The following is a 23,523-nucleotide window of genomic DNA, read 5'->3' as shown; positions in this document are numbered from 1 at the left end:
TAGATCCAAAAGAAAAACAAAACAAAGCAACTTCAACACGGTTAATAGATCCAATTAGCTGAAAATTCTTAAAAAGCAAAATATATTATAATATGTTATCTTTCCTCCATCCAGATGTGATCTATCCATTCTGCTATTGAACTTTGACAGGCACAGTCATGCTTAAGGGTTCAAGTGAAGAAAGGAGAAGGTACGTTTATTCCAGTCTAAATTATGCTCCTAGATAATGTGGTGGCAACTAAATTTATTCTCTCTACCTATGAAAGTTCCCATGCAGATATAGGAAAAGCATTCAAGTTACCTGTATGTTTAATATTTTAACATGGAAAGTCCAGCTGGAACTTTTTTAGATACACGAAGAGCAAGGCTCACTGTGCTGGAATGGTAGGACTAAGTGGCAGATTCCTTTTGAGGTTACAGTTTAGAGTAAAACAGATTTATTAATATTCAATGTCCTCATATGACCAGGGATGTTATCAGCTCATCCAAGATGGGAAAGAGCAGGGAACTTAAGCCAAGAATCATTTTATTTCTGCCCTTCTTACTATATGCATTGGAGAAGAACCGCATTGGCCCTTTTTAAGCTAGTAATGTCTAATGCAGAAAGACAGAAATAAGCAGGGTAGAAAGCACCTGTCAGCTCTATTTCCCACTCTCCTTGATTAGCATGAAACATTAATAGGGCTTTCAGAAATTCTGACCTGAAATGGGCTTTGCCTGAGAACGTGTCTGTCTTTACTGCCCAAAAGCCACTGTCATTAAAAAAGGACAGATAACTAGAGAAACCTCTTTCTGAAATTTATACTTTTTTTTCACACAATGACAAATTATTTTAATAATGGGAATCACACACACTGCCATTTGTATAATGTTTCCCATAAAATCCCCCCATTAAATTTGCTCCTTTACTTGACTCATCTCTTTTTTTTAAGGAATGACACATACGAAATGATACATCATGCTTTCTTATAAAGAATTGAAAATGAACACACAGTAATGGGTTAACATACATTTTAATAAAATTTTCATTGTTGTGCATTTCACTTTTCGATACTGAAAACCAGGGATGTTCCAGTAACCTCAGGCAATGCCTTAGGATAAAACAAATCATATAGTGGTGAACTATTTTCACCTATTTATTCTTCTACAGAAAAAAATATTCAGAAATACCAAAGAAAATCACAAAATAGTGTACCTGGCCTTAATACCTCTTGCCCCATATGGGATGTAACCATATAATAAAAATTAAAAAAAAAAAATTTGCTGCTTTTGGTATTTCTAGGATTTTTTGAGGGGTTGATATATTGTTCATTTTCATTGTCGGTGATTCTGATTGATTTTGGTTTTCCAGAATGGACACAAAACAGAAAAAGCATACTGGGGTTCGAGTAAGAAAGTTATGAATCAGAAAACCATGGTTTTGGTCCCTTAACAAAACTACAGCAAAGTTGCTAATTTGATGTTTGAGTTTTCAGGTCTAGAAACTTTTGATTTGAGTTAAGTGCTTCTTATATTTATGTAGTCAGTTAGTTCAAAAAGAAATATACATGTTATTGAAGCTGTCCTTACAGATGGTGCGTCAGCCAACATAAGCAATGTCTGTTGTACACGATTTCCTGAGAGGACAAACACAACAAACAGCTGCCCTAGGTAAAATGAAGTGTCCACCAGAATTTTATTAAAAAAAAAACATTGAGTGGAAAAAACATCCCACTTACCCCATTTTACCACTCAGCCATTATGGGCAACCCAGACGAAATGATATGCAAATTAAATGTGTACCAAATTTCTTTCCAGTGATTTTTGTTAATGTGAAACTCCTGCAGTATTTTATAGGCAGTTTCAGTAGGCATCAGTGATAAGGAATGTTGAAGAATAGATTTACTGCATGTTTAGTTAGGAAAAAGCTATTATTTAAAATATTCAAACACTTCCCATCCCATTAAACAGGCTTAAAAAAAAATCAGTTCTCAGAGGGGTGCTGCTGATAAAATTGCTGTTAACCCAAGAGAAGTAGCAGGATCAAGAAGCAAGGTTGAAGACAGTGAAAAAATAATGATAATAACACCAAAAAAAAAAAAGTCAAATCTTAAACTGTTCTGCAAGTCACAGTGAATGACTTGATAGTCCTATAGAGCTTATCAAACACACCCTGAAAGGTAGATTAAATTCCTTAAGTCTTAAATATTTTTCCTTCCGGTAGGTATTTTCATTTTGCGGACTGAAAATAAAGTACATAAAATACACATCTCATCTCTGTGTATTCTTTCAAAGTGCTTCTATGCTCAAAATATGTTTTTCAAAGACCAAACGTCGATATAGCAGAGACACACCCTCCACTGATACTGGCAAATGCAGCTGAGTTTCCTACTGGGACCCTGAGGAGGAAATATTCCCATCATAAGTTCCGATATGTCTCTGGGTGACATTACCTGGTGCCCTAATCGTCAGGAAGGCAAGTTCCGATTTTTTGACACAGCATTAAATCCTTACCAGTCCTATGGAGGCAAATGGAAACCTCATGTATTTGAAGTACCAACATGAAAACAGACTATGAATAATGGCCGAAGGACTTTAATATTACAGAGAGGGAGGGGACCATAAGTGAGCAAATGTACATCCCCACCTAAATGCTAATCAATAGGCCTATAGAAACATAAAGCTTAATTCCAGAACTATTAATGTGGGGCAACAGAATAAAAGGAATAATGCATATTCACTGCCCAGGCTGCATTTTCTAGTAAAAATGCGTTGCACTCTGCTAGCTTGTCAATCTTTAATAGAAACTCATCAATTATTTGTGGGCAGGAGATTGAAACGGCTAATAGCTCAAATATATTCCTCTATTTCATTGCATCAGTAGCTCTAAATTAATGCCTGCATTTTTCCTTAAATTAAGTTTTTTAAAAAATATATAATGGAAATGTGTGCTTTCTTTTAACATACATTTAGCATACAGGTAAACGAATACACATTTGTTATTGTTCCCTGACAATTATAAAAGAGAAACAAAGATTTTTTTTACATGCAGATGAACAACTCCCAAAAAGAAAGAAAGAAAAATACTAACATTTGCACTTTTCCACATTTAAATCATTATAGCGATCCAGCTTAACTCAAATTCCATGAAATAAAGCACAGCACAGACAATGTTCAAAACTTACTTTGCCTCTTTCTTATGACTGACATCATCTGATAACCTGCACTGCACAAAGTATATATCAAAATATCATGTAGCTGGAATGCAGAGCACTCCCCATAAAACAAAGTCTACTCGATTCTACCTAATTAAAAATGAAGCTTCTCTGACATTAATAGGCAGTAAAGCAAATTTATAGGCAGACACAGGACATTTCAGTCAAAAAAGTTAGCCTACAACTTGAGAGAAGGCAGGTTTTGCCAATCACATGCCAAGAATCTACCCTCCCTGACCCCAGCCATCTCTCAGATAGCGGATACTGGCATTCTTTGCACATCAGAAATACGCCAGCAGAGACCATTCATGAGGGAAAAGGAAAGCAAGTCACATTTGAGCAGACAACAAATGCTCCCAAACCTTGACCCACTACATGCAACAATGAGTGAGCCGCGCACCCAGCACCCAGCAACGTGAGAAAGAACAGGCACTGCAGGTACTCTGACCTAGCCCCTGTCCTGTGCAGGATGTTCTATTCCCTGCACACAGCTGGCCTTTAAAAAAAATAATAAAAGGAGATTTGCATTATCATTATAAGCTAGTACCCGTACAACAGCACAGAACAGATGACACACTTACTGTAATGTCCCATGAAGCAAAGTTCCCATCTAGAGAGAGGCACTGTTTGCATTATTCCACTCCCTGAAAAAGGGTTAACCATTATGAAGAAACATTATGCCAGACATTAGCAGAGAGCCTACTTAGAGATTACATTTTTCCATACATGATAAATCCTGGGTAAACCTGTTTTTCTTTTTAAACACCTTGCAGAGTGAAGCCTAGCACTGCATCTAGTTGCCAAAGCACAATCAATATGGAAGGAGCGGTATTTTATGATTGGAGAAGTTGTTGTGTTTTTGGTGGTGAAATTCATTATTTAGTATCTGAACCCTCAGCATTTCAGTATCATTTATTCATAAAGTCCCTTTTTGCCAGGAGGAAATGGATACAGCTGTAGAGAGAGAGAGAGAGTGCGTGAGAGAGAGGAGAGAGAGAGAGGGAGAGAGAGCGAGGCGGATTGATGATATCGATCAGGTACCATCTTGAAACAAAGGCTAGGTGCTCTATTTTAGTTGACAACTGTGACACATAAAAAACAAGCAAGAGAGGGGGAAGGCTAGGGCCTTGAACATCACAGGCTTTAAAAAGCGTTTGAAGAAACCATTATGACAAGCAGGTCTAGGGAAGCTGCTGCAAAAATGTATTCAGAAGAGTCATTAAAAAATGATGCTTTGTTTGCCTTGTGAATATGAGGTTTCCAGCTCACTGCGGTGCCCGCTCCTTTAGAGGAGCTGAGAGGGTCTGCACGCTGCAGTTACCTCGCCTTCTTTCTTGGGGGGTAGAGGATAGAGAAGGAGGTGGGAAGGGGCAACGGAAGGAGGATCCAATGTTTTCTTTCCCTTTAAGCCTAAAAGTATTTCTTTGGAGTCACGATGACCCAGCTCTTTTCATATCACAGATGGCTCTCAAAAAAGTTGACCGGTTTGATAGCAGAATTATTTATTTCTCATGAAATAGTAGAATAATTTAAATGCCTTTGAAAGAGGTAACTAAAATTATAGCTCCCTTGTACATTTTTAGTACAGAGACCGTAAGAAGGAAACGTTATTTGAGCAGCCTGCAGCTCCTGGCATCAGACCGCAGACATTATTTTTTTCTGTCCAATCATCCACAAGGGTGGGTGGGGCTAATCGAAATTAGGCAGAGATTCATTAGTTGCTCACTCTGAAAAGAAACTGGAGATCTAACAGACTTCTGAACTCTGGAGGGTATTTCCTTCTGCAGATCTTATGGGTTTCTGTGTGAGTATTTGTGTGTGTTTTAAAAAAGAAAATGTCCTAGAGGCTCTCCAGGTCAGCCCAGGGAGAGCTTTCTTTGGAGTTCAGGTAAAACTGGACTTGTGGTAGAAAAGATCACAGAAGTGCTCATTGCTTTGGGGTAATGGGACTCAAGGAAGGTACTCCTAGTTCTCTTCTGGTGCCCATCTGTGCCGGCAAGACCTGGAAGGTCTTTTTCCAAGAAAGTGGGAGAAGCAACATTTTGTTGTCAGGGATGCAAATGGCACAGTGTGGCCTTTCCTTGCAAGAGGAGAGTTCACAAAGTTCGTCTTCATTCTTCTCTTGAGCTAGCTTGTGGGTATTTGGCTAATTTAAAATGTGATTGTCAGCCACAGATCTGTCTTATAAGATCTCTGTGTGGCCTTGTGAAAGTTCTTTGTGCTCTCTGAACATCAGTTCCTCATGTCTACACTAAGAAACAACAGCATAAGGTTTGTTGCAAACACTAAATGTGATGTGAATGACAGGTATCTAGGATGGGGCTTGTGTAGAGTATTCATACCAAAAATAGAGCTGCTGTGAACTAGTATGAATACTAGGAAAGCAACCTCTTTTGATATTTAGGCCTAAAAGGCACCTCTCTGTGTATTGTTCTGCGATTTAAATAAAACCATGTGGAAGAGAGAGAGATGGCTTATTTGGCATTTAATTCAGCAGTGTTTGTGGAGAACAGGTCCCATGAGGAAAATTAACAATAAATAAAGACAATAAGATGGTGTCTAAACACACAAACAGTTCTTCTAGATTCTATTGTTCCTTCTTAAACTGTAGTTGTCAGTAAAATAGCAGTGATTCTGACTTTTCCCATTTGTTGTGATTTATTTTTCAAAATTGAAACATAGTTTCAGTGAAACCTACACCATCATCATATCCAATTGCATGTTTTCAAACTTCTTAGAGTATCTTTCACTCGTTAGATCCAACCAACACTGGACCAGAAACATAGATTTTTATCCTAATTTTCAAGGGTACTAATGTACATGATTCTCATAAAGCAAAAATGAGTCAAGCTTAGAAAGCAGGTGTTTAATGCTTTTATGCCACTAGTTTCTACCCATCTATCTATCCCTTCATCCATGGAACAAACGTTTATCTTATCTTGTTGTGAATTATACAGTAAGTTATCCAATATGACAATAGGAAAGCTAATGTTATACTTGAGAATGTCACTAAATCCTGGAAATGCATGTTTTCTCAAGTGTTCACTTAATATATTTAGGTCTAAGACACCAAATTGGTTGCTATCTTGGTGTTCTCAGTGACGTCTAAGAAAGAACTCCTATTGTCTATGATATTTGGGAAGCTTCAGAATGGTTCCTCTAAATAACACTCCTTCCTAGGCAGGTCTTGGGAAATTCTCACTCCATAAAACAAATACTATTTAAAATCTGAAGGAGCAGAAGAGAAGGAAGTCATTCTGTATGGATATAGGCTCACTCCCAAGTAGAGGGGAAAACAGGAGCTGAACAAATGCAAAATTTATCAGCCAATAAGTCACTATGCTTCTCTAGATTCAGAATAAGTGAAGAGGTAAGGCAGACCAAAAAAGGTTAAGGGAAAATTCATTCTCATGGGGGAAAAAAAGAGTGAGGAAAAGGGATTCCCCTTAAGAACAGTTAGTATTTGAGACCCTTAAAAAGAAATTCTCACAATTTCCACCTAAAAGTCATATTCTACTAAACTTTAAAACCTCTTAAAATTATGGTTTTGGATGGAAGGTTGAGTATCCAATAAAAATTTGGTCTATTGTGCCTCAAGTGAAAAAATCATGTTTAAAGTTGAATTAATAAATATACAACCATACTTGAAAACATGAAGGGAAACTTTTGCTAAAAAGAAGTGGGAGGTAGTGATGTATCCATAAAAGAAGAGATCAGATGGGAAAAGCTAGCTAGCAGTGCACCAATGCTGCCACCACAAGGAAAGGTATTCCCAAACAGATACAGTCAAAGAGAAACTAGAAAGAGACTTTCATCAGAAAAGTTGAGTGCATCGTGAAGAACCACGTAACCTCTCAGGAAGGCCAACACTGAAAAGTGATAAATTCTAAAAAAAAAAAAATAAAAAAATAAAAATAAAAAATGGAAGCACTAATATAGAGTGTATGGTGTTAAGAAAACAATTAGAAAGAACTTTAAATATGTTTCATAAAATCAGAGAGATAAAGAAATAAATCACATCCTTAACCAGAAATAAGAAATGAAATAAAGAACTTAATAGATACATGATTTGGTGGTTTGGAATTGTTTAGAACTGTTTAGAAAATCAGGTTCTTAAAGAGAATCTATTCCTGTGGGTGTAAACTTATTGTAAACAGGACTTTTGGTTTTAGATTACTTCAGTCAAGTTGTGGCCCAGGGTGGATTTTTTTTTTTAACTTTTTTATTGTATAGTATAACATATAAACAAAGCAAAGAAATAAAAAAGCAATAGTTTTCAAAGCACTCCTCAACAATAAGTTAGAGGACAGATCCCAGAGTTTGTAATGGGCAACTACATGATCCTCTCAGATTTTTCCTTCTAGCTGCTCCAGAATATAGGAGGCTAGAAGGCTTAAAATTTTTTTATCACCACAATTAACTTCTTTCCTTTCTTTTTTTTTAATGAAAAATAACATATATACAAAAAAAGCAATAAATTTCAAAGCATAGCACCACAACTAGTTGTAGAACACATTTCAGAGTTTGACATGGGTTATGATTCCACAATTTTAGGTTTTTATTTATAGCTGCTCTAAAATACTGGAGACTAAAAGAGATATCAGTTTAATGATTCAGCAGTCATATTCATTTGTCAGATCCTATCTTCTCTGTATAACTCCACCACCACCTTTGATCTTTCCATCCCTCTCTTTAGGGGTGTTTGGGCTATGGCCATTCTAACTTTTTCATGTTGGAAGGGTCTGCCACTAATATGGGGAAGGGAGCTGGAACTATGTGTGTTCCATCACATGGAACTGGGCCCTCTAGGTTTCAGGACTTACCTGGTCCAGGGACCCATCTGGAGGTTGTAGGTTTCTGGAAAGTTACACCAGTGCATGGAACCCTTGTGGAATCTTATATATGGCCCTAGGTGTTCTTTAGGATTGGCTGGAATGGTCCTGGTTGGGGTTTGGGAAGTTATGATAGGTAGCAATGTCTAACTGAAGCTTGTATAAGAACAACCAAGGGTGGATATTAATCCTCTTACTGGGGAGTCTTTTATAGCAGGAGAAAGAGAGAAAGAGAGAGAGAGAGAGAGAGAGAGAGAGGAGAGAGAGAGAGAGAGAAGAGAGAGAGAGAGCCAGCCATGGGAGCAAGAAGCTGAAAGCAACGAAACCTGGAAAAGGAAGGAAAGACAGGCAGATACCACTCTATGGTGCCTTGCCATATGACATACGAGTCCAGGATTGCTGGCAGTCAGTCTTCAGGAAGAAACTCTCATCTTGATGATGCCTAGATTTGGACCTTCTTACGGCTTCAAAACTGACAGCTTGTAAGTTAATAGATCCCCATAGTTAAAACCAATGCATTTCGTTGTATCTGCTTTGAGCAGTTTAGCAAACAAAGACATATGGACATGGGCAAAAAGGAAATATTTGAGTTATAAGATTAAAATGAAATGAATTAAAATAAGAGAAAAAATATATAGATAAATATGAAAATTAATGAATTGAAATAACAGAACAAAAATAAATATAGGTGAAATATGAAAAATTAAGAGGCATGTAAAAGTTAAGAGCCAAGCAGTCTATCTAAACTTCAGAATTCCAGAAGGCAGAATTGAAAGAAGGAAAGGTAAATATTGAGAAGTGGAATGAAAATATGAAGAAGAGATTATCAAAAACATTCAGCATATTTCAAAATAAATGAAAAGAACTTATGGAAATGAAAAATGTAATAACTCTAATTAGAATTTTAACAGATGACTTCAAATTAGACACCATTAAAGAGAGAAGTAGATGACTGGGTGATACACCTGAAAAATAACCCCAAAGGCTTCAAAGAGAGATAAAGAAGTGGAAAATAAGAAAAAGAGGTAAAAGACAAGGAGGACTAGTGTGAGGTCTTCCATCTGTTTTATCAGGGTTCCTTAAGGAGAAGAACGATAAATAATGGAACAGAACTATGACATAAATGAATCTTGAAAACATATATCAGAAACAAAAGGTTACATTCTGTATGATTCCATTTATATAAAATGTCTAGAATAGGCAAACCCATAGAGACAGAAATTGGATTAGTTTTTATTTAGGACCAGAGGAGAGTATGGAGAGAGGGACAATGGGGAATGACTGCTAATGGGTACAGAATTTCTTTTGGATATAATGAAAAAGTTCTACAATTAGATTATAGTTATGGTTTCAGAAGTCTGTAAATGTACTAGAGACCATTGAGTGAAGCACTTTAAGTGGGTGAACTCCATGTAACAGAAATTATATCTCAGGGCTGTGCAAGGGTAGTTCAGTGGTAGAATTTTCACCTGCCATGCAGGAAACCTGGGTTCGATTCCCAGGCCATGCACTTCTCAAAAAGCAAACAAACAAGCAAAACAAATGAACAAAAAAATAATAATAACTTCAACAAATGGTGCTGCAGTAACAGGATACTCACATGGAAAAATAATGAAATGTGACCCTGCCATACAGCATAAAAAAAAAGAAATTATATCTAATTATATCTCAGTAAAGACGTAAAAGGAAAAGTGAAACAACCTTAAAAAAATTAATGGAGTAGAGGTATAATAATAATGCTGAGTGTCTTCTAATTTAATGAGACATAGAGTCTTAGATTAAAAAATTCTAGTGAATTCCCAGAATGATAAACAAAAATTTTAAAATCCACATAGACGTGTTAAAATGAAAAGGCGTCTTTCTCAATTTGGCTTATCTTTCATTTCCTTATCAATAGATCCAACTATGCATTTTTTGGAGGAAAATCACAAATGTGATACAGTACACTTCTCTCTGCATTCCATCAGGATACAGTTTGTTTCATCACTTGTAAAGTTAACTTTGGTCACTTGAGTAAGGTGGGCTCTGCCTGTTTCTTCCCTGAAAAAGTTACTATTCTTCCCCCTTTTGTAATAAGTACTTTGTAAGGAGAAAATTTAAGCCTATGTGGATGATCCATTCTTCATCCAAATCTCACCCCTTAATTATAGCCCAATGGTAATTTTCTCATTCCATCAATCCTTCTCTATTTCTTGGAGGTATTCTACTAAAGAAAGAGGGATTTTTCCTCCTAATTCATTTATTCTTTCATTTGTCTATTAAGATTAATGTAGAATCATGGATTTTTAATTTTACTTAATGAAATAAAATATATTGCTATCATTATTAATTTTCAGGCTCAAATTGCCCCATATCCACACAGTGGAAGCCTCTATTTTTTTTTGTCATATTGTTATCAATCTTTTATTACTTCATTACTTTCTATCAAAAAAAAAAATGGTGTTAGGTTAATCTTGTGTCTGCCCTTCCCAAGTCCTAGAATCAGGCATTTCCCCAGGGATTCCTCATTCCTTTTATGGAAGAATGGTATTTAGAAACCAAGGTATGGATATTAGGTGTGCTCATTGTCACTGGGATTTCAGTGTTCCCACGTTATTCAGTAGACTCAGCCAGAAAATATATGTATGTTTATATATACACATGACAATTACATCTATATTTATTTATACACCTATCTCTATGTATTAAAAATCATTGGCCTGTATGAATATCTCCAATCTAACACCATATGTTCATTCAATTTTCTCTTTTGTCACATTTGTAATTCCCTTCTCTAAGAATGAGAAAGCTGGCTTCCATTGCTCTCAATACATTTATTTATTTATATCAAGATTTAGCACCACTGAGTCATCTTTCTCTTGAAGGCTTTAACCCCCAATGGGCTCCTGCCCTGCTTGGCTGCCTTCCTTTTCTCCTGGTTCCTGCATCCTTTTAGGATGCCGTCCCACTCAGTCACTTTCCTTGCATTGGCCCTGACCTCTATCTGGCTTCCTTTCTCACTCAGGTCTAAGTTTTTAAAGTTATTTTCTTGCCCTAATAGAAATAGCATTTGAAAACACACATACATCCAGAAACAAAAATAAGGCAGTAAGAAATAATGAAAACACAACTATGCTGCCTTAATTTGAATATTAAAGTTTCAATTGTAATTATAAAATACTTCTAGAAAAAAAAATGCACCTGCTCTTTAAACACATGGAATGGTGATATGATAGTAAGCCATTTCACACTGCAATTATATCACATAACCACTGTACAGATTCATTGTGCATTGCATCTTGACTTTTTACATAAGTAAAGGGGCACATCTGTACTTCACAAAGCCTGAAAACTAAAAAACTATGAAATATGGCCTTTCAATTTGCTCCTTACATTGAATTTTTAAAAACAAGATGTGATTTATTTGCTAAAGCAACTTTATAGATATTGAAGTCTAAGATTTTTCATAATGAATTTGTTTGATTATGACAGAAAGAAAGTGCAGATATTTTCCAGAACTGGACAAATAACAGCATCAAAGCATCATCTAATATTCTTTAAGAATTGTGAGGAAAAGTGACATAAATTTAAGCTTCAATGTCAGATGTTTGAAAATTCCAATAAGTGTTTTTGTCCTGTGATTGAACATTAGCCAAAGTACACAGAAAAGATGCTGATTATATAACCAAGTGTTTTTGTCTGATTTCAATGAGGGCACTCCTTCCAAATCTACATCCAGGGACTGATCCATAAGAGTACTCAAAAAAAGGGAAAGCAATATACAGGTTCTAGAAGCTCTTCATTGAAAAAGGGTCAGCCCTTTGAGGGTTCTGTTGGATTTGCTTTGACACAGGATGAATGATGGTTCCAGTTCTTCAATACAGTTTGTAGAATGACTGTCTGAACTGCAGTGAATCTACTGGCACGTAGCTGTCCATATAGGATAACATTGTACTAAAGATTCCAAGTGCCAAGATTGGGGCAAGTGCCAGGAAAATCCTACTGTACCGTGGAGCCTCCTCCTGTCTCAAGTGTGTTCCAGGCTCTAGCATTCCTGTATTCCAACCTCACAACTAGGAAAATGGCCGAGTATTTACCACCCTTTCTACAAATTGTAGCCAAAGTCAACCCTAACCAGGACACATTTTCCAGTTTCCTTCGTTTGGGTGCCCTATTGTTCTTGAGTGAGCTGGGAATCAAGAACAAGGGTAAGTTCTCCTCTCATTGAGTTGTTAGACCTCAGAAAACAGGTCCACCAGCACCAACCTCCCTGTCCCTCATACACTGCTCCACCAAGGTCTGAGCTAAGGAGGCCCTTGGGCTTGCTGCGATCTGCCCTTAGGAGGCAGCTGTTGGATTCCAAGACCTGTCAAAGGACAGACTAAGAAGGATTATGAGTCTTTTACAGGTGATAGGGCCACCTCCACGAAAGTGATAACTTGGCACAATAGAGGGGTTTAGAAAAGGCTTCTCATATTTCACAAGATCCAGAAAGGGGCAGGTGAGTCCTTAAAGGAGATTTGGCTGAATTATTCCTGAAGGGAGGACGGGAAGAAGAGAGGAAGAGAGGAAGGAAGTGAAAAAGGAAGTGAAAAAGGAAAGAAAAAAAGAAGGAAGGGAGGGAGGGAGGAAAGAAGGAATTCTCATTGGATCTCTGCTCCAACATTATCCCCTCACTCTCTTGCATCTCCAATCTTTGCTTCTTCACCATCTCTTTGCTGTCTACTGACAATCATACTTAACTAGATATCTCTTCCTTTAGCCCTGCCTCTTCTTTCTTCTCTTCTTTCTTCTCTTCTGGAATTTCTTTCACTAACAAAATTAATGAAAACGTATGCTGCATTTGTACCTCAATTTGGGGGTGGGTGGGGTGGGGCAGGGGAAGAAGTTCCAATTTGTTCACATTCATTGCAGTTTCTTTCTTCCATTAATCCTCAAATCACTGATATTTCCACAGCCTTTTTCTGTGTTGACCACTCTCGTATTTTAACTCTCCTCACTGGAGCTTGGGATGTTTTTCCTCACTCCTATCTCTGTGTGAACTCATTCTTCTTTTCATTGATTGTTTTCTGCTTCTCTGAATACTCCTTAAATTTGCCAACTTCCAAGATGCCGTCCAAAAGCTGGGATTTGGGAAATTTCAACAAATCTTCAGCTATCATCACCAACTACAATACTCAATTCTTTAATTTATGTTTTTCAGCAAGGTTTTTCCTGAAGCCAATATCATATTTCTAATCTGTATGTCATTCAGGGATTGAAGAAGAGAGTGATATGGAGGGCAGACACATGAACTGATCATTTAAACAGAACATGATTAGTGTGATTTTGGGATAGATAGATATGGCTATTAAAGTTATTTTCATGTACTAGCTGTGACTGAGAAAAGTTAGCTGGTGTCTCTATGTCTTCTCATCTGTAAAATGGAATAGTAGTAGTAACAACCTCATTAGGTTGTTAACAAGGTTAAATGAAATAATCTGGGTATAGCATTTAGAACAAATGCAAACAATTGTTATTGTTATGGTTACTATAATTACTGTTTTATTTTGGCACAGAGGAGAGAAGCCCTGAGCTCATTTGAGAGTCCTGGATAAGGCTTCCTAGAAAAGGTTATCTGTGCACTAAATTTAAAGAATTAGGAGGAATTTATCCAGCTGAGGAAGGTTGAAGAGAACATTTCAAGCACTGGAAAATATGAATAATGACGCAGTGGAGGAAGCAGCATGGTATGTGAGAGAAAATAGAAGCAGGTAGGTATTTCTAGTGTGTATATTTCAAAGTGGGGCAAGATCAGAAATAAAACAGGAAAATCAGATAGTGGCCAGATCATGGAGAGTTGAATGTTATGCTAAAGAGTGTGGCTGTCCTCACTGGGTGATCAAAAATATTGGAGAATTTTAAATATGGAAGTTATTAAATGATTCTTCATTTTAAACAGAATCACTTTAGCAGCAATTACTAAAATTGTCATTGAATGACAAATTAAAAAGTAGTGCATCCGGTTGTGCAAAACCTGGAAGGCCTGTGTCCATAACCACATGTGGCACATCTCTTAGTATCTTCCCCAAATAAGTGGAAGTCTTGAAGGGGATGATGGAGAGACCACACAAGTAGTCAAAGTCTGAGCAACACTGACTGAGACTGTCCATGTGGTTGGATTGAACAGGTTTCACAGCTAATTCTAATGTGTGGATCAGTAGCAAATATAAAGGGTAAATAAAGTACTATGGGAACAAAAAGAGTTAATTCAGACAGGCAGAAATTAAATGCCATGGAGGTGTGATCCCAAATAACACACATGGGGCATCCATTGTGGTTAAATGGATGGAGGAATATAGAGGAGTGGCATGAAATGAGACTTAAAACACAGCCTGAGGGTAGATTGTGAAAGGCATTAACTGTCTTGCCAGCAATTTTTAATTTTCTTCTACATAGTTATCAGAAACTGATATTTTGCTGTCACATTTATTAGCCACAGAATGCATTTTATTTATTATTTCAGAATAATAGGATGAAAGAAATAAAACAACTTGGGACACATAAAATTAGATGCTGGGCAGCATATTTAAATTCATATCTATATTTTCTAACTACATGTATTCGGTAGTACATTTAAAATCTCCTTCACTTCAGGAAATAGGAGAAAGAGAATAGCAATCAGATGAGAACTGAGGTCTTAACATTAAAATGTGCTTTACAATATATTCATTACATTTGCAACTGACCCATATAATAGGTTGACCATGTTTATTGCAGTTATTAATTCAGAATGTCTACAGCTTTAGGGTGAAGTAAGATGTCAAAACCATTTAGTGCAGGCTATATTCTGATTAAGAATATGTGTGCTGAGTTGTCCATTCACTCAAAGTAATCACAGGTAATAATACTCCATCTTATGTTTATACACCATATTTAATCATGAGAAAGTCCAGAGCATTTGGTAAACTAAAATTATTTTAGTTCTCAGCCATAACAATAATAGATCTGGGTAAAATAGCATAATATAAACTGCAGCAACTTGAAAAATCTTAAATATGCATTTGTTAAAATTACACATTTTAAAATAAATACTGTGAGTTCAAATTAATGATCTTGTTTATATACAGAATAGAATCTTAGAATCACACCATCTTAATAAGGCAAGAAGGGACCTTGGCAATCACCTTCTCCAATTCATTTTACAGATGAGGAAACTAATTTCCATGATTTTGATTTCTTGTTAGTTCTTACTAAATTGCAACATATCTTCAGGCCATTGCTTGCAAAAATATCATATCATTCACTAAAGTGATGTGGAAAGTATGTATTATTCCATTTGTATTACTACTACCACCTCCTCCCCGCCCCCCCCACTCCCCCATGCCAAATTCAAATCCATAGAGCTCTACCTATGCCCTACCCAAGGGGGTGCCAGGTTCATTGCCAGGAAGCACTGTTAATTGAGAACCAGAAATGGGTCAAGGTAAGAAATGATGTTCTTCCTGTTGGAATGTTCTCCCTGTCCCTCCTCTGCCCCCTACCACCTTGCCAACCTCCAGATGTGCATACTATTTGTCAAATATGCCTGCCACACTTTGATCTAGAGAAAGAGCTGATGACAGAAAGAGGTCCACTGACACTCCAAAATACATAATGCCCAAGGGATGTTCCAATACTTGAGTTGGGGATTATTTTCAGTGTTTACTTGAATCTGCAGGCACTGTTGTGTTAAGAATAGAATTCTAGGGCGGGCCGCGGTGGCTCAGCGGGCAAGAGTGCTTGCCTGCCATGCCGGAGGACCTCGGTTCGATTCCCGGCCCCAGCCCATGTAAAAAACAAACAAACAAACAAAATATAATAAAACAAGAAAATGTTTAAAGATGTTTCCCTTTCTTCCTCCCTTCCTTCCTTCCATCCTTCCTTCCTTCTCTCTGTCTTTCCTTCCCTTCCTCCCTCTCTCTAAAAAAAAAAAAAAAAAAAAAAAAAAGAATAGAATTCTAAAGTACAAAGAAATGTCAAACTATGTTGGCCAATTTTAGGCACCCCCACCTCACATTTTTAACTTAAAAAATGTTATTTATTAATTTTATTAAAGAAGTAGGTTTACAGAAAAGCCAGGCAGAATATGTGGAGTTCTCACGTACCCTGCCTCATACACATAGTTTTCTGTTATTAACACTAAGCACTAATGTGGTTTCTTTGTTACAATTGAAACAATATCACTATAATTACACTATTAGCTGAAGTCCATAGTTTACATTAGCATTTGCTGTTTGCATTGTACAGTCCTCAGGTTTGTTTTTTTAATTTTTATCCTAACAACCTAAAATTTCCCCCTTTAACCACATTCAAAATACAATTCACTGATGTTAATTATATTCACAATGTTGTATGAATATCACCAGCATCCATTACCAGAACTTCTCCATCTCCCCAAACAGAAGCTCTGTACCAATTAAGAATCAACTCCTCATTCCCTACCTCTACCACAGTCCCTGGTAACCTGTATTCTAGTTCTGAACCTATGAAATTTGCTTATCTAATTATTTGATATCAGTGAGATCATACCATTTTTCCTGTTGTGCCTGGCTTATTTCACTCAACACGACGTCTTCAAGGTTCATCCATGTTGTAGCATTTATCAGAATGTCATTTTTTATAGCTGAATAATATTCCATTTTATATACATACCACAATTTTCTTATTCACTCATCTGCTAATGGACACTTGGGCGGCTTCCACTTTGGGCAGTTGTAAATAATGCAGCTATGAATATCATGCAAATATCTGTTTGAGTCCCTGCTTTTAGTTCTTTTGGGTACATACCTAGAAGTGAGATTGCCAGGTCGTATGGTGATTCATACTGTCCTGAGGGACCACAGCGCCACCGTTTTACATTCCCACCAAAAATGACCAAGTGTTCCTATTTCTCTACATCCACTCCATGCCTATTATTTTCTTTTTCCTTATAATAATTATAATGTATATCTGTTGGTTCTGTTTCTCCAGAAAACCCCCATTACAGATTCTAACTAGTTCAGTTTAGAATAAGTGTCTACCTTTGGCTCAGCCAGCCAGGATGAGATGAGTTGTGGCTGTATTGTATGAATATGGCTCCTGGAAGGTTGGCTCTGACACACAAAGATGGTAGGAGTGGGGCGAGTACATTCTTCAATTGTTGTGCGTCCCATTGCTTGTGTGTATCTTTTATTTTCTGAATTATAATTATTTATTAACCTACCTCTCATTGAAAATTGGAACTACACAGTGATAAAGGCATTATAATTTTAACTTCTCAGCAGGGGTCTCCAATGGATTAAAACATATCAAATATTTTTAAAATTCATGAATTTATAATTATACTAAAAAAAATCCTCACTGATCACCACTAGAGGCTGCTAGGGCACCAATCTTGTATTTTTAAAAAAGTGTTACAGAAAATGGTGGGGGAGGAGAAACTGAGCAATTATACCATCCTTTCCTGTATGAACCATATTTTAGGATAAAAAAAGAGCTGATGCAAAAAAATGTTTCTATATTGAACAGTTATAGCTAATAAAAGCAGAAGGAATAATAGAATTAGAAAATCACCATTTTGCAACTCTTAATGAATTAATGTATTAAGTCAATAATAAACAATGGTATAATATTTAATCTGTATGAGCCTCAATCTTTTCAGGTAAGAAATTAGGATAATAATCAATATTGAAATAAACTTTATCATCTTGGAATAAAAATTGGGGAATCCTGTCTAGCTTAACAGCAACAAAACAAAATCTGAAAGTTAAAACTATAGAATATTTTAGTAGAACTATAGTTGTAAGCAATTGTACTGAACCCCAAATATAAGAGGATGGGAGCAAACCAAACAACAATGGATAGAATTGTGTGGGTTTGAAGCTATTATGTACTAGAAAAAAAATCATGTCCTTTAATCCTCATTCAGTATTGATGGGTGTGATCTTTTTTATTGTTTCCATGGATATGTAAGCCACCCAATTGTGGATGGTAACTTTTGATAGATGGTTTCCACAGACGTGTGTCTGCACCCATTCAAGGTGGGGTTGCTTAAAATAAGAGGGGACCATTTTGAAAAAAGCCTTAGAGCCAACAGAACTAACACGGCCTACACAACCAGAGAACTTTGGAGATGCAGAAGGAAGGTGCCCGGGGGGGGAAGCCTTATGAATTGAGGAGATAAAGCTAACAGACATCTGTGTACCTTTCCAGCTGAGAGAGGTGTCCAAAACCCAAAGGCCCAAGCAGATGCCAGCCACATGACTTCCCAGCTGACAGACGTGTTCTGGATGGCAACAGCCTTTCCTATGTGACGGTAACTTCTTGTTGGTGCTTCAATTCGGACATTTTCATGGCCTTAGAACTGTAAACTTACAGCTTAATAAATTCCCTTTTTAAAAGCCAAATAATAATAATAGTAAGTAATGGTTACTAAAACTTTTATTTGAAAGGCCAATGGGGACTTTTGAAATGAATAGATCATGCTGGTGACAATCTAATCTTAACAGCACTACAAATAGTCCAAAAACTAAACCTGAATCTAAACAATCTACTAGATCTAAAAGCAGTTAACACAGAATGCTGTGGGTAGAGACACATTGTACATGGCTCTGTTAGGATGTTTTCAGCCAAATCCTGAATGTGGGAAATTCTACAAGGAAAATGACCCATAAACTTCAAAAAGTATGAATTAAGGGAGAGAAGAAGAAATGTGATGGGTTTAAAAAGACCTTAATAACAATACCAAACAAATGGAAAACCTTGTTTGGATCTTAATTTGGACAAAATAACTTTACAAAAACATCTTAAAGATAATCAGGGAAATTTGAACATCGATTGAGAATTCAATATTAAGGAGTGATTGTTAATTTTTTTTTTGGCATGGGCAGGCATCAAACCGGGTCTCCGGCATGGCAGGGGAGACCACTATCACTGCTCCAGCATTGCCTGCCCTGATTATTAATTTTATTAGATGTGACAGTGGTATCGAGGCTATGTTAAAAAGGACTCTTTTTCATTTGGCCTTACAAACTCATGTGTTTATGAGTGAAATATTTTGGGATTTGTCATTAAGATAGTTCAACAAAAATTGTAGGGATGAAATAAAACAAGATTTACAAAATAACTGTTGAAGCTGATTGATAGGTAGAAAGAGGATAATTATACTACTGCCTCTCTACATTCATGATGTTTGAAAATTTATATAATACAATTTACAAATAATTAAAAGCAAAATTAAAGTGGGATTAGAGAACTGCTTCAAAGACCAACTCTTCTTAATATGGATCCATGTATTTCAAACTAAATTTATTTTAACATTTGTTCCGCCTATGGGTAAGGGATATGGTATGTATAATCTTTTTTTTTTCTCTGTTATCATTTTATTTCTTTTTCTGTTGTCTTTTTATTTCTTTTTCTAAATTGATGCAAATGTTCTAAGAAATGATGAATGTACAACTATGTGATAATATTAAGAATTACTGATTGTATATGTAGAATGGAATGATATCTTAATGTTTTGTTTGTTATTTTTTTAATTAATAAAAAAGTTAAAAAATAAAAAAAATAAATAAAAAGAAAAAAAATATGGATCCATGTTCGATTCCCCTGTTTTGATATGTAAAGACTCTAAGACCAAGTATTTGCAATTTTGGATTTTCTGTGGGTCAGATTCTCTTCTGTTGACTTCTTGGCTGTCACACCTCTGAGTTGGCTTGCCTGCCCCCTGACCTATTCCTAAGTGTCATGGTAAATTTCATCAGTCACTTGGCTTTGTCCAATTGTTTGGGCCAGCACTGGCCTGCTTGCTAATATGACAGTATTTCAAGATGGGATTTAGGGCCTCTAATCAGTTGATTGTCTCTTGTATCAACAAAGAAGGTTGCCCTCAGCAATGGGGACAGTCTTCTCATCCAATCAGGTGGAAGTCTTAAAGCCAGAACTCAGGATTTTAGAGTTTTTAAGAGGATTCAGACTCAATTTCACCATTGGTTCTTTGCCTGAATTGCTAGTCAGCCAGGTTCCCCTGGGGAAGTTGAGTAAGGACTTTGATATCACCTTTACTGGAGTTTCCAGCTTGCAGCCTGTTCTACAGTTTGCACTTGCCAGTGATTAGCGACCTCATCCACAGATAAATATGGCCCCAAGTCACTAACTCAGACTAAATACACGAGTAACTCCTCCACTCTTGGAGAGGAATGAGAGAGGAGACGTGAGGAAAGGTGGACAGAGGGGTGGAAATATTTCACATCCCTATACTAGATGCTATGTTCGTAAATACAAATAAGACACAGTCCCTACCCTTAATGAGGTATCCGTTAGTAGAGATGAACAGACATACAAGCAAATAATTGCAAATCTTCCAGGTATGAGATATACCATTTATGCTCCCAGTTTCCTTCTTGTCCTCCCTGTTCTTCCCTTTGCCACCCAGCCCCCTGCCTCATACTCACTCCTCTATCACTACCAACCTCAAGCAAACATTAATTTTGTAGAAATGAAATAGATACCCATTTTAGAAATCTTCTAGGAGCCCTGTCTAGCCACTGCTCAAGATATGAAGCTCAGAGAAACAAGCAGAATTTCTTATTCAAGGAAATGGGTGTTTACAACTCAGCCAGACTTGGGCTGGAAGAACATGGCAGAATTCTTGTCACCCCACTGCAGAAACAGACAAGGGAAGTCTGATGCTGTCCCAGCGTTCTTGTCAGTTTTGCTGCCTGTTCTAGTTTGCTAGCTGCTGAAATGCAATATACCAGAAACAGAATGGCTTTTAAAAAGGGGAATTTAATGAGTTGCTAGTTTACAGTTCAAAGACTGAGAAAATGTCCCAATTACAACAAATCTATAGAAATGTCAATCTGAGGCATCCAGGGAAAGATACCTTGGTTCAAGAAGGCTGATGACGGTCAGGGTTTCTCTCTCAGCTTGAAGGCATGTGGTGAAGTCTTTCAGCTTTCTCTCCGAGCTTCTCATTTCATGGAGCTTCCCAGGGCCATTTTCTTTCTTCATCCCTGATGTCTCTGGCAGCATGGGCTCTCAGCCTCATGGTTCTGCTCAGCTCTGCTGCGGCTTCCGTGGCTTTCTCGTGGCTCTGTCATTCTGCTCTCTCAGAATCCCTTGGCTTTCTCTCTTGTTGTTCTCTAGCTTTTTTCCAAAGTGCTTCATCTTTTAAAGGATTCCAGTAAAACCAATCAAGACCCACGTGGAATGGGTGGAGACATGTCTCCACCTATCAAGTTTAATACCCACACTGAGAGTCACATCTCCATAGAGATAACCTAATTAAAGTTGCAAACATACAGTACTGAATAAGGATTAGGAGAAACCATTGCTCCCACAAGGTTGATTAGGATTAAAACATGACTTTTCTAGGGTACATACATCCTTTCAAACTGGCACACGACCTCCTTGGATTGGGAAAATATCTTTGATCCACCATAAAATATCAGGTTATCTTAATTAGCATTATTGTGGCAACAACTTCTCAATAAATACTGGATGAAGCAGGGGAACGCTTGTGAAACACGGGAAGATCTGGAAGAAAAGCACTGTAAATTGAGGATTTCCATCTCAGCTCACTATTCGTTGATAAGTTCAAACCATAAGACAAGATTTGTGAATTTGAGAACTACATTCGTGGCTTTTACTTTTGGTTACCATGGTAAAAATTTCCTTCTTGTTGACTATTTTCTGCAAACAGTTTCTCATTGGTTCTTTCTCTTGCATAATCTTTTCTAGCCACCAAAGTGCTCTATTAAAAAGAAGAAATACCATAAGCAACTGGAAGGACAGAGGCTTTAAAAATTTTACCTATATCTTAGAAGTTATTCTGTTAGTTTCTTTTAGGCCAGGCTTATAATTAATAGCTGACCTATTCTTCTGGAGTGTCCATGTAAAAGTAACCATCATTTCCCAGGGTAAGGAGTGTCATTGCCTTTTGAGTAACAATTTCATAAGGTGCTGGGGTAACCTAATTGGATGAAATCACAGGAAGCCAATACCCAAATGCTAGTCAGCCAAACCAATGGCAGAAAGGGAGAATAAGAACATGGAAGGAAAGAGAAACACCGTGTCTAAAATAAGGGTGTGGAATTTGGGGAGACTGTGAGTAATCATCTATGACTGAATCCACATACTTCCATGCTGTCAAATTGAAGCAACACTCTGAATTAAGGTAAAAAAGGAGGGAGGTATTTTCCCTTCTTTGGTTCACCATTTAGGACTAAAGTGGAGATGTCATAATTATCTGGTAAATTGGTTCTTTCTAAACTTGCAAATTGAACTGTTCAGGGATAGGACGGTTTCTGAATTATCTAGACTGCTTACCCACACTAATCATGAATATTTATGAAATCTGAACCTCACTTTGTGCTCTGTAAACACAGCCTGAATTATTCAGATTGTTTGTCTATACTGTAATAAGTGGAAAATTCTCCTCATCTCTTATTTTTAGTATTAAAAAATAGGTACTATAATGCTGGGGTATAAGGCCAAAAGAAGACAAAGGCATCTACCTTTCCCTACAATGGAATCTGATTAGCCACGTTGGTAATCAAATTTTTGATTTTTGAAATGATTTGTTTATGTTAAGCGTTTATTTTGTGTTTGATGGTTCAGCAGTGTTTAACCAATGGCTACATTTCAAATTAGTTAAGCCTTTAATACATTTAGTGATTGTGTAATTCAATCAGATAGCCTAGCAGGAGATTAATTGGAAACATGTGTGACACAATGGCATCATTGCCCCATCATAAAAAGAGAAGGAAAGGATTTACTTTGTGGCTCCAAATACTCTTGGGCAGACCACTAGTCAGTGCCTAATAACTTTCGCTGTGCAGTTAACATGGGACAGTGAATAGAGATCCCAGATATGTGCTTAAACCAAACTTTTAAAAAATCAGACTTCAAGACACATTATTTCATAATCAAATCAGCAAGAAGATAGGGCCACATGATTAGTTATTTTATTCTTAAGTGTACATATATTTTTTTATAGCACAGTATGGTTGTGTATATCAGTAAAATAAGGCATGTTTTAATTAATAGTTTTGGCACACTTCTGCAAGTAGCTAAGTGTCAGTTCACCTGGTGTGAATTGTTTTGTTTCAGGTATTACTGTGCAAAAAAACTAATTTTCCAGGCAATATAAGTAGAGAGGACGCTCACTTCTTGACTTGTGTGTGGATTATATTGTAGTTTAAGACTAAGAGAGGAGAAGGCGAGTGGATTAAAGACATTGGATTCTTAGTACTGAAACTCTGGGACCTTTTAAATAAAGGTCTATTCAAGAGATGCACATTTAAATTCAAGAGCTATGAATTCTGCACTGTTTATGTTGCTCTATTTTGTGTTGCTTAGATATAGTATTTGTGTGGCAGGAATACCATAGTAATGAGTGAGAAGCTCTTCAGAAAAGAGAATGTTCTAAAAGTGTAGAAAAAGTGCAAAGAGGTGATTTTTAATTGCTATAAAAGGATCATCCTTCTCCACTCCACTTTACATGTTCAATGGAGTAA

The 23,523-nt window shown here is 36.8% G+C and overlaps 1 long non-coding RNA gene across 9 annotated transcripts in view; it reads left to right on the top strand.

Annotated features, from left to right (window-relative positions):
* The window catches only part of LOC143679412 (uncharacterized), a 94,458-nt gene that overhangs the window by 18,910 nt on the left and 52,025 nt on the right, over window positions 1-23,523 (top strand). For 2 of the 9 annotated variants that reach the window (XR_013173729.1, XR_013173723.1), the window contains 3 exons: window positions 115-190; window positions 13,564-13,758; window positions 18,218-18,540. This is a non-coding gene — a long non-coding RNA (uncharacterized LOC143679412). Of the gene's footprint in view, window positions 1-114; window positions 191-2,203; window positions 2,668-13,563; window positions 14,369-18,217; window positions 18,541-23,523 lie in introns of those variants that run through there. The other 7 variants (XR_013173731.1, XR_013173728.1, XR_013173724.1 and 4 more) reach the window with 6 other exon arrangements.

The sequence above is a fragment of the Tamandua tetradactyla genome, chromosome 4, assembly GCF_023851605.1.
Source record: "Tamandua tetradactyla isolate mTamTet1 chromosome 4, mTamTet1.pri, whole genome shotgun sequence".
Taxonomy (NCBI): Eukaryota; Metazoa; Chordata; class Mammalia; order Pilosa; family Myrmecophagidae; genus Tamandua; species Tamandua tetradactyla.
This window is presented reverse-complemented; position numbering and strand designations above follow the sequence as displayed.